The sequence below is a fragment of the Columba livia genome, chromosome 3, assembly GCF_036013475.1.
Source record: "Columba livia isolate bColLiv1 breed racing homer chromosome 3, bColLiv1.pat.W.v2, whole genome shotgun sequence".
NCBI classification, from domain to species: domain Eukaryota; kingdom Metazoa; phylum Chordata; class Aves; order Columbiformes; family Columbidae; genus Columba; species Columba livia.
In genome coordinates this window covers 26618467-26630692 of record NC_088604.1, presented here as the reverse complement: position 1 = coordinate 26630692, position 12226 = coordinate 26618467, and the positions used below count along the sequence as shown (strand labels likewise).

The window sequence follows — 12226 nt, the reverse complement described above, 5'->3', positions numbered from 1 at the left end:
AAGTATCTACTATATCAGCAGCTGACAATATCTTTGTGAGAAACACAGTAAAACCTTTTCTGTTTCTGAATATGGCTAGATTTGCAGAGGCTTCTCTGTCCTGAATTTTCAGCAATATAACTGGGAATAATTTTGTTGTTTTCCCTACAGCCCATTTTGTAGAGTAGAAGGGTTCTCCAGTGCCCTCACTACATTATCTGAGCACTCATTGATATACACCTTTATTCAGCTACTGAATAGCTCTTTGCTTTGGTTACAATTTAAAACACTGGATTTTGCCAGCATTTGCCAGGAAAAATCACCTGCATTATTCAAATTGGTTCTCAGTGTGTTCATGGTTCTCAGTGTGTGCTCCTCAATATTTCAGCCTGAGCTCCTGAACTGGCTGCTTGCAGCCAACACCAGAAGCACAACAATTGTCACCCCTGGGACCACAGCATCTGCTCCCCTCTCCTGCCATAGCTGGGGCTGCTCGGCAGAGCAGGTACCGCCAGCTCGGTGCAAAGTGTGCCTCTGCTCCTTCCTGGCCTCAAACCATTATGTGATGCCTCTTTGTTCTGCCTTCTGCCTTGTTGTCATTATAAAATTCAATAGGGAAGCTAGTTTCCAGGAGGATATCCTAAACATTTGATAAAGAGAGTGAGTTTTTTCCAGGCTGTAAAACATGTGTGCGCTCCTTAGTTAAAGACCTTTTACAGCTCCTGTGATTTAGACTGAAGACTTTTAGACATGCTGCATTTTATTCTCAGTAGTCTTTCTGCAGTCAGTCTGTCCCCACATGGAGGGTTATAATCAGTAACATCTCATGAAAAATCAATGTAAAATTAATATATTTTACAGTCAGATTCTGCTAAAGAGAATTGTAGAAACTCTATTAACTGATACATTAAAATATTTCCCTTTTATTTAATTTGGGTTCCAGTTTAGGACACGGTCTCAAGCTATTCCATTAGTACTGCCGACTCCCCTATATGTTAAACTAAAAGCTGAGATAATGTGTGCTCATAGCAAATGAATGATGCAAGATGATCAGTATGCCAATACAGCTGTGCTGGAGATACGCTGTTGGATTTAAACCCCTGGTAAATTTACACAAGCTTTGCAGAGAATGGACTAGCAGGCTTCAAGGCAGAGCATTAGTGCCCTCGTCCTCCTGATACGGATGTCATTAGCTCTGGAAAGAATGGGAGCATCACAGAGTTATTTATGCAGAAAGAATTGTTTGTCTTAAAGCAGGATCTCTGATGTGAAAAATAGTCTCAAATATTCTGAAAACTGACTTCTAACTAAAATATACAAATACGTAAGGTCTTGTAAGCCAAACAAAGAAGTACTGAACTATTCCAAGGTTTTTATGGAGCCTTTTGTTGAGACAGCTCAGTGACGAGGACATTAAATTAGGAATCTCTTTAGTAAATATTTTGCTGCCCTCCACTGGACCAGCAAGAGAAAATCCCCTTTTGATGCGTGTGCCATTGAGACCTTTTATACTTCAAACCTGAAGCATGGTGCTCTACATGAAGTGAAAAATAGGTGGTTTGGGTTTTAACCTGCAAAACATAAAACCTCTGCCTGATAGACCGGTGACCCATCTGTTGCCCAGGAAGGTGCAGACCTGTAGTTATTACATGTTCAGGCTATGGAGGGATTTACTGTTTCTACCACAAACAGAAGAACAACACAGAAGTGATGTTTTATAAATAGATACCTGGAAATAGGAAAGAATTTCTCCTTTCTCTACTCCTGTAATATTTTGATCTATTAATATGAGGAATCTGCAAGAATGTATGCTTGTGGGAGGATTTTGTATCTAGTTAATGTAGATAACTTCTGAGTTTTATAAAAATGAGGACATGATGACCTAGGTATTTATTCATTAGCAACTTTGTACCAGTTGTAGTCCTTGGCAGAGGACTAAAATCAGTATTTTATCTAGAAACATTTACAAGTGAAATATTTTCTAGTCTGAATAATGTTTGAGAGGATAGCCTTGAAGAACCACTTTATCAACATAGGAGACGGAGGCAGTCACGGGGGCTGAAGGGGAAAAAATTCATGTGAAAGTGGAGAAAGGTCAGCTGTTGAAGGGATGGGTATTTGCAAAGGATTTAAAGAAGCAGCAGACTAGTATGAACACCAGGATCAGAGTGTGTGAGGGTCACTAAGATGACTGGAAGAGATATTCACCTATGGCTGGGAACTTTCCTGGGTAAGGGAGACTTGATGACCATAGGGTTGATTCATGACGGTGCAGAGGACTTCCTTAGCAACTCATTGGGTTTCCATCCTTATAATGCAGAGCACAGATAGAGCTGGACCACTCCTGCAAGAGAAAGCTGTTGTGTTTGGGCACAAATATTTTCACCATGGATTTTGTGCTGACATTTTAGTATGAAACAGAGGAAATGGCAGCAAGAATGAGAAACATTAATCTGTTTGTTTTCAGTCCAAGAAATTAGGTGTGATTCTTATCATACACGAAAAAGGAACCACACGATAATCAAAGCCTGAAGAGCCTGAAACTTGGTGGTAGCTATTTGTGTGCAGACGAGCCATGTTTTTTTTTCAACTGTTTATGTAATTTGCAGTTGCTGTCTGGGTATTAGAGCTGGAAGAGTTACTATCGATCAGGTTACAGCCGATGTCTTAGTTTGAAGGCTATTTAATGCCTGCCATGCTGGATTTATTTTATGCCAGTTTATAAGAAAGCCGCTACTCTCCTAATTCAAGTTTTACTTCACTACTTCTCCAAATGTTATCTTTCAGTATTGCTAAATTTTTGTAAGGAGTTCTTCCTGAGATAGCAAGAAATCTATTGAAAATATTCTGTACTTACTCCTGCAATAAAGGTTTCATGAAATCTAAAGCAAGCTTAGACATGCAGACTGAAGCTGAACTCTCATCTGATAATTTAAAGAGGAATAGAACAGAGCTCTGTTTTGTCATTAAAAAGCATCAAGAGATGAAACAATACTCATCAAACCTATGTATGAATATACTAGTCTGGAAAAAAAAATTATTGTTGTAGTCTTTTAAGTCAAGAAATTAATGAAAGTTACATTGGGATTGAGCAAACTCCAGCGTTACAATATGCAGGCAAGCACAACATTCAGGCTTGTAAATCGGGAGTCTCAATTGTGGCATCATTTTTTTTAGAAGTGATAATTGTTTCCTCGTGATTTTATGTTTTGATGTAGGTGGTAGATAATAGAAGGTCATTAACACGAGATTTGCTTAGGGTAGGAGGGAAATTTCTGCTCTGGACAAGAGTAGGGAGCTTCTCATGAATTATATGGTCAGATGCTATTGCTTCTTATGGGTAGAGTGTGCAGCTGTCACCAGAATAACAGGCTTGGATGTGACTCACTGAAGTATCTGGTCTACCTGGAAGAAAAATAATGGATTAAAAGGATTTTTTCAGTATTTTGTTTTGATAGAAGATGACAGTCATTTCTATCACATGTATTCCATAGAACTTACTATAGTGTTGAGTGAGGAGATGATACACCCAGGTACTGGTGCGAGTTACCTGGTCCCCTGGTGTTGCTGCTAGTTACACAGCCAGGCACACTCAAAACTGATGCATTACCAGCAACTATTCACTTTTCATGTATTTTTTCAAGGATAATTTTGTGGGATGGCTGGGACTCCACAAAAGGACACAAATGGCTTATTTTGGGTTCATTCGAGTGTCAGCCCTGGAGTATTCCATTCCTCTGTCCTGATGCTCCAGAGTAGCCTAAGAAAAACATCACCCTGAAGTCTCCTTAAGGTGGTAAGTCATGCTTGACCAACCTCATAGCCTTTTATGAGAATGTAACAAGGTGGATGGATGATGGCAGAGTGGTGGATGTGGTCTACCTTGACTTCAGCAAAGCCTTTGACACAGTCTCCCACAGCATCCTCACAGCTAAGTTGAGGAGGTGTGGTCTAGACAATAGACTAGTGAGGTGGGTTGCAAACTGGCTTAAGGAGAGAAGCCAGAAAGTGGTAGTCAATGGTGTGGAGTCTAGTTGGAGGCCTGTATCTAGTGGAGTGCCTCAGGGGTCAGTACTGGGGCCAATATTATTCAATATATTCATTAACGATTTAGATGAGGGAATAGAGTGTACTATCAGCAAGTTTGCTGATGACACTAAGCTGGGAGGAGTGGCTGACACGCCAGAAGGCTGTGCTGCCATCCAGCAGGACCTGGACAGGCTGGAGAGTTGGGCGGGGAATAACCTAATGAAATTTAACAAGGGAAAGTGTAGAGTCCTGCATCTGGGCAGGAACAACCCCAGGTTCCAGTATAGGTTGGGAAATTACATATTAGAGAGCAGTGTAGAGGAAAGGGACCTGGGGGTCCTGGTGGACAACAGGATGACCATGAGCCAGCACTGTGCCCTTGTGGCCAGGAAGGCCAATGGCATCCTGGGGTGTATTACAAGGGGAGTGGTTAGTAGATCGAGAGAGGTCCTCCTTCCCCTCTACTCCGGCCTGGTGAGACCACATCTGGAATATTGTGTCCAGTTCTGGGCCCCTCAGTTCTAGAAGGACAGGGAACTGCTGGAGAGGGTCCAGCACAGGGCAACGAAGATGATTAAGGGAGTGGAGCACCTCCCTTATGAGGAAAGGCTGAGGGAGCTGGGTCTCTTTAGTTTGGAGGAGACTAAGGGGGGACCTCATTAATGTTTATAAACGTATAAAGGGTGAGTGCCATGAGGATGGAGCCAGGCTCTTCTCAGTGGCAAACAATGATAGGACAAGGGGTAATGGGATCAAGCTGGAACACAAGAGGTTCTGCTTAAATTTGAGAAAAAACTTCTTCTCAGTAAGGGTGACAGACACTGGAACAGGCTGCCCAGGGGGGTTGTGGAGTCTCCTTCCCTGGAGACATTCAAAACCCGCCTGGACATGTTCCTGTGCGACCTCACCTAGGTGTTCCTGCTCCAGCAGGGGGATTGGACTAGATGATCTTTTGAGGTCCCTTCCAATCCCAAACATACTGTGATACTGTGAATAGGCATAAAAAAAATTCCATAGTAGATATGAGTAGCAGCTAGAAAGGTTTTGTTAGATTTTGGTTCATCAGATATCATTACTGCTGGACTGTAAGTGATGTGCTGAAATATTACAAACTCACCCTCAAGTAAAACAAGAAAGCCAAAATCTTCTAAGGAAGACTTAGTAACTGAAAAATCTGGAGCCTCAAGAATGGTTGAGCAGAACATACCTGTTAATGAAAGCTGGTTTACACTGCTTACCCTGCCAGTAAAGTGTCACATATTTGAAAGCTCTTGGGCAGATGGGAGAAAAGCAATCCAGAAATATCCTTCAGCCATGGTGAGACTTTCCAGACAACTCAATTTGGCAAGAGACCTTCCAAGAGTAATCCCACTCTACTGCAAGAAAGCAGAGTTTGTAGACACTGCAATGCAAAGGAAAAAAACTGCTCAAAGGTAACGGAGGTCTGAAAAAGGCATTTGGTGGGAGGGATCCTCGTGGGTCTGTTTTCATCTGTAGCTTTTACATATTTCTTCCTGCTTGCCTGTGTGTGCCATGTGTGGTTTTGGACTTTTTCACTTCCCACGGCAGCTTTGCCTCTTGCCCATCAGAGATGTGCTTTTTCTTCTTTGTATCTGTAATGTTGCTTTCCTGTATTGGATAAATTTCACCCATCATAGGGCATCCATCCCAGGTGACTGTTCTTCCCAGCTGCCATGGAAGTGCAGAAAATGGTTAACTGTGTTAGAGGAATTTTTGCATTTTATTTCTCTTCCATTCTTTATAACAACATGTGATTTTATTCAGAATAATGGGAATACAAAAAGGATCAACTAGTTAAACTGCAGTCCATGTAAGAATTTTTTTAATGTCTTCTTATTGCAGGAATGTTAAAGCAACTTTTTCCCCAAGGTATCAAGCATGAAATGTGAAGGCTGTCTTTTAAGGTAAATATACACATAATTTAACATAATTTTTAATAGCTATGAAGTGATATAATAAATAGTTCCCTATGTTAAATATACAGAGATATAAAAGTAACTGCATATACTAATGCAATATTTTACGCAAGGTTTTGAAAGATGGTGTTTGAGAAGTCCTTTGATCTTTATTTTGGGAAGTGATTTCAGTGTGTTGTTATTTACTTGAATATCAGTATTTAAAGCACTATGCTCCAATTGCATATTGTTATTGTTACTGCAACATCCTAATAGCATATTAACGTCGTTATTCTGGTTTTGGTAAGGATTTGTGTGTGTCAGTACACGTGTATCTCTCTACACCTCTTCCTTTCTTCTGTTTGTGGTCAGCGACAGGCTGATGGGGAAGATGATAATGCAGGCTGGCTGCTGCAAAGCCCAGAATTGCAGGCTTGCTGCTGAGCAGGGCATGGCTGGGCTCAAATGCAGTTTGTGCTACCCAGCTGGAAGGTCTCCAAAATACCTCAGTGTCAGAGAAGGATTTGTCTCTGTGTCATCTCTTGGGAGGCTTTGGAGGGTGTTCCTGGGGTGGATTGGTCAGCTGTTCTTTTTATCTCCAAGAGATACATACACATGCAAATGTTACATACATATATGCATATGTTAGTCCTCTGTGCTGAGGATCTCACCACTACAAACACAACACTGCGAGTCTGTTGATGGATAGTGGCAGGTGATCATTCATGGTGATCAGAACTGTTCATAGAAAGAGCGGGAATGGTTGGTCACTGGGAAACGTACTGGCCTTTCCGTGTTCTTATCAGGGGCCTGCTCCCTACCCCCTGTAGTCCCAAAGGAAGGAGAAGTTTGCTTTGCAGGTAGCAATTGAACAAACTGAGATTTTGTTTTGCCATGAGCAAGATTGAGCCTTATCTTTTTAAAATGAAGTTAAAAGCAAAATTCCTCCTGGGATCAGTAGCTTTAGGGCTAGATCTTATGGTGGGAATAAGAAGTAAATCTGCCTAATAACATACCTTTCCATGTAGAAAACATGATTCACGTCTCACTGATTAAATTCAGGAAACAGGAAAGAGAAAAACACTAAAACCATGTGGGAAAAAAACCCCAAACAAAATAAAACAACAACAAAAATACAACCAAAGAAACCCCTACATTAATCATCTAGTGAGAGTCTGTAGAAAAGCATCAAGCTGAAATGTTAGAGCAGAATTCCACAGTAAACTCTAACTAGTACATTCAAGGTTTAACCTCACTTCTTGGCAAAAGAGGGTTATATTGTATTATTTCTATGCACTACATCTGGAATGTTGTTAATACACCTCAGTTGAAATTCTATTATTTTTCCAACAAATGTCAGGAGTTGCTATATTAATAATCTAGCTGTAGAAGATGCTACTTGCCTCTTTCTTATTGTGGATAACTCTTCAATCTATTTTTCAGAAGAATTGCGGTGTATATTTCTAAGCCATGAATTTATGTAGTGATGGGATATTTACACTCCTTAGCACTTATAAATATTTTGTTCAGTGTAGAGGTAGAGAATCTTTAGAGAGAGATTCAGAGTATATTAACTAAGAACACCTATAAAATTATCAACTATTTTTTTTATGTTTCTACATGTATGTTTTGTATAAAAATCACCGCAAACCTATTTCTTAAGAGATTGTCAGTAGTGGACTATCATTAATAGTGACCAGAATTAACTATATAGATACATATATAATGTATCATACAATGCAAACCATGCAATTTATGGTTGTTCCAGTTCTCTTTATGATCCTCTTCAGTACTTCATTGTGTCTGTATTTAACCAATGCTACAAGTATGCAGACACAGAAGTGCTCTCTCTTGCTGTTTTCTCCTCATAGCTCATAAATTCTAATTTGGAGTTGGTTGAAAATACTTTTCTTTGTTACACAAACATGCCATGATGAAGGAAAAAGATAAGTAACAATGCTTTCTCTTCATAGTTTAGCCATGATGTTATAAAATTGAAGTAGTCCAACAAATTCTATTAATGGTATTAAAATACAACACATTTGGTGGTGTTTTATTGATTGTTTGTTTGAATAAGTGATATTCAAGTTCATGGAATTAATAATGGTGTCTTTTGTTAAAACGTGTGTGTGTGTCCCCTTTTTTTCAAGATGCACATATATTTATGTGTATTTATTTCTTTTGTGTATGCACAGAATTGGAAGACTACCTGAACTGCACCTTTATTTAGGATGCAATTTAACATTAAGCTTAAAATGTGAAAATGAACAGAAAAAACATAGTCTGCATCCAAAGATTATGCTATTTTAGAAAGTAACCCACCAAATTTGTTTCTACGTCTATGAACGCGTCTTTCAATGTACTCTGAAATCGTAAATCTCCTTGAGTTGGAATAACATGTTGGATGTCAGTATGGAAACACTCATATGGAATGCTGTGCTTGGCTTACACAACTGAAGCCTACTTGTAAGTTAAGCAAGTGGATGCAATTGTGTTTTGTGCAGCTGGATAAGAAACACATTTCCTGACAAAACACTTTTCATTTCTAATTAGCTATAAAATAACCAATTGTGAAGAGTAGATATTTTTTTCCCAGGGCAAGAAGTCATTGTTAGACCAGGGGAAGGAAATGTCTCATACCTTCCAACTAGTCTTTTGATTTGAAACTGCATTTACTGTAAAATGCACCAGGTAGCCTAAACAAGGATATTAATAAAAATCACATTGAGCTTTCTTTCTTAGAGGAGAAATCAAGTGATCGGTTAAATGCAGATTCAGAAGCTGTGGGGAGCTGGGATTGTGCATTCTCTGGTCCAAAACAGCATAAACTTCCAGTTTTAGTAGACAATGAGAAAGCAGGTCCATAATTTTGTCTGTGTTTGACTTCCTCCAGGACAGCCAACACCCCTTGGGGAATTGCCAGCACCAGTACCCTGTGTGCCCTTGGCAGACAGACCTTCTTTGAAATAACAACTCCTTTGAGTTGCCAAACCTGATGATTTTAAAGTATAGGCAGGAAAATAACCACAATAATTTCATTTTCTACTGGCAGCATTGACAAGACCAGCATTTCTACACAAGTGACTGTCTCTGAAGAGCAACCCAGCTGCTGAAGTCATACAGATGGGCAGAAAATTCTACCAAGTGTGAATTTGTGCAGATCCATGTCAAACAAATGAGTATAATGAAAATATTTTGAAATTGCAGTGTTTGAGTTTCTTCAGGGATTCAGGTGGGCTGAAAAAAATGAGACAAGCATAGCTGAAGAATCCAGCTCATGAACTGTAACCCACCACAGAAATCCTACCACATAGTACAGGAAAAGCTCTACATAAGTTATAAATTAAACTCTCTGTTGCTGTTTTTCCTAAGAGATGAGACACTACTAAACAAACAAACAATAGTGCTAACTCCAATCCATATATATAAAAGCACCTTGAGATCTCCCTTTGGGTGTGCTGGAAGGCGACCCACCTCCCAGTAGTCTCAGCCTGAATGCTGTAGTCTCAGTTCTGAATGCTGCACAGACCCGCAGGAAGAGTGGCCCTGGTGTCTTCAGCAGAAGTTTGCCCGAGATAAAAATGCAGATAGTGACCTTTTCTTCTTTGAAGTCCCCAGACACATGGTTAATTAGGATCAGGAAGCCTCGTGCAGCCAAATCCTTTAAATACTAATCTTAAAATATATTCCTCAACATCTCTTGATGTGTGTCTCTCTCCTGCACTACAGGGACATTAAAAGAGCTATGTGAAAACCACGAGAAATGTGATTTATTGAATACATCTTCTCTGTATTTGTCAGCAAGCAGACTCTAACAGGCATTACATGTATTCTCCTTATGGTGTGGGTTGCCCAAATGGGTTTCCATCTGAGTACTCCATCATTGCAGCCTTCGAGGCTGTGAAAGGCCGTCCATGGCTTGGGTGGGATTTATGGCAATTTAGCAATTCTGACAGTGAAGGCCATGCTGGCATTCATGTCCTGACAGGCAGGCAATCTCTGGGTTTCTTCTATACCACACCAGATTAAATGTTCCAGATTGCAAGGAAAGCTTTTGATGGTTCTTGGCACAAGATAGTGCTGAGCAGGAAGGAGAATAATGCAAAATTATTGCTTGATTGTTAGATGGTCTGTTCTATCCCAATAAGTGAGGAAAACATCACTTGCAGAAACGAGTATGTTTTACTACTAAATCAATCAGCTGATGAGTTTCTTGGTTCAACAGAGGCTCAGCTGGGTGGGTCACACTTTGCTTCCTCCTGGTACCCAATGGTGCATGATGCTTACTGGATTGACCAGTAAGCTTCTTGGTAAGACTCGCTAGTGGGTTATTTCTCTAAGCATTTATCCAATTTGTTTGCTAAATAAGCTTTTTACAACTGTGCAATCTTCTGTCATCCCTGCTTTTTTTGTGTAATCTCTTACAGCATGCCAGCATGCCTTCATTTTTGTTACAGTCAGTATACTTTTTTTGCTTGTAAATCTGCCAAAAGCAGTCTTTAGATTTATGCTTTTTTTTGTTTGTTTGTTTTCTTCCTTATTTAGTGATCTTACAGATATCAGAAAAAAAATCCTGACTTTCAGAGGCAGAAGAACTGATTTTTTTAATCGTGGCAAACTTGTTTTCCATCTTTCTTATCAAGTAGTTCTCTCTAGAACTATTTACAACTAGTATATTACAACTACTATATCTTCCCCCCACCCTCTCCGGCAAATGGAATTAAATAGTATTATTTAAGCAACACCCCCCTCTAGTGGGGTTTCTGGCTCAGAAAGAAGGGAGGCGTTTGCGCTTGTCTGCTTTATTCCGACAAGCCACACAATTCTGCACGGTGGTGGCATCCTTTCTCTATGTAAATACAGTGTTGTGGTTACTAACCAACCCTAGCATTTGTGAAAGAGTTGACTGCATTAATTTGAATAGTTTTGTACATCCTAAATGGAAGAAATTAAGAGGGAGAGAAACCAGTGACATGAAAATTAGAGTGTTATTCCTGATAAAGGCTGCAAACAGTGAGTTTCACCTAAAAATTGCAATTGCAAAAGAAAATTGATTTAGTGGGGGCAAAAAATTTGAAATAATCAGAGTTGTAATTGCCTCCTATTCAGTATTTGCTTAGCAGATTCTGCAGCTTCTACACAGGAACTGAAATCTTGTGTGTGTGAGGATCAACTGGTGCTGGAAAAAATGGAGGGACAAAGGAAAGCAGCGGGCTGGTGTCTGAGACAGTGTGGAAACAGCCGTCATCAGACTGATGGACACGCCGTGCCGGTGTGGGGACGAGCCGTATCCAGGAGCAGACTGGGGTTAGGAGTCTGTTTTCTGGGTTTGCTTGGCTCATGTATTTGTTTACTCATTAGTGCCATACTGTGTGTAGTTAAAAGTAATTCTTTAATATGTCTATCATATAGTCTGAAAGCAACTTGGAATACACTGTAGTGCAGATAAAGCCTTCTTGGAAGAATGCCGGGAGCTTCCCGATAGAGTCAGACTGTGCTCTCTTTCTGGCACTGTGGTCTTCCTCTCATGATTGCCGGTGATTACCTAATATTAGCTTGCCAGTTCCCCCTAATTCTCTGTATTGTCTAAGAACACGCAGCTTCTTTGACTGCACAGCGGAAATGAGATAATAGACAGAAGGAGGGAGATTCAGGCTGCACTTGGCATCTAAAGTGAGAGCATTTGGAAATGAAGATGATTTTTGTCAAAATGCTCACTGTGTGTGCTGCCTGGGGAGGGGATCAGAAGGGGCTGGTTAGCAGGGAACAGAGCAGAGCTGCGGCTCCCTCCAGCCTGGTGCTGCATCTGTCACCTCCCGAGGGGTGCAGGGGACGTGTGGGATGACCAGTCAGCAGTAACTGAGGAGGTCCTGCATCATGTGGAAATTACAGGAACTCCGTAATATTTATGTGATTTTACTCATAGTGTCTGCCAAGAGGCAGCTCTCTCATAGGACTTTACAGCCTTTCTAGTGCACACTGAGAAGCAGCAGCTTTGCAGTTCCTCACACAGAGAAATCAAAACCAAAGCCAGGACAATGTCCCATTCCTGAGAGCTGCTTGTTGAAATCCCAGGTGGCTGGCCCGCACTTGACACAGCCAGGGGTTCTATTCTCTCCACCTCCCTCTGCCTCCTCCCCTCCCTGCCTGCCCAGGATTTGTCCTCAAAATCTTCTTCCCAGATGCACAGGAAGAAAAGTCCTGCCAGCTCTCGGCCACTTGTCCCTCCCCTGCCTGCAGAGTCACTGAAACTCATTTGCCAGAAAACTTGCCTTTGGATAGAAATGAGGACTTAGAAAATA

The 12226-nt window shown here is 40.7% G+C and overlaps 1 long non-coding RNA gene across 3 annotated transcripts in view; it reads left to right on the top strand.

The window, feature by feature from the left end:
• LOC110362084 (uncharacterized) overlaps window positions 1-12226 on the top strand; it is a 40726-nt gene that overhangs the window by 23170 nt on the left and 5330 nt on the right. For 2 of the 3 annotated variants that reach the window (XR_010471168.1, XR_010471167.1), the window contains exon 3: window positions 5872-5933. This is a non-coding gene — a long non-coding RNA (uncharacterized LOC110362084). Of the gene's footprint in view, window positions 1-3623; window positions 3776-5276; window positions 5442-5871; window positions 5934-12226 lie in introns of all 3 variants that reach the window. The other variant, XR_010471169.1, reaches the window with a different exon arrangement.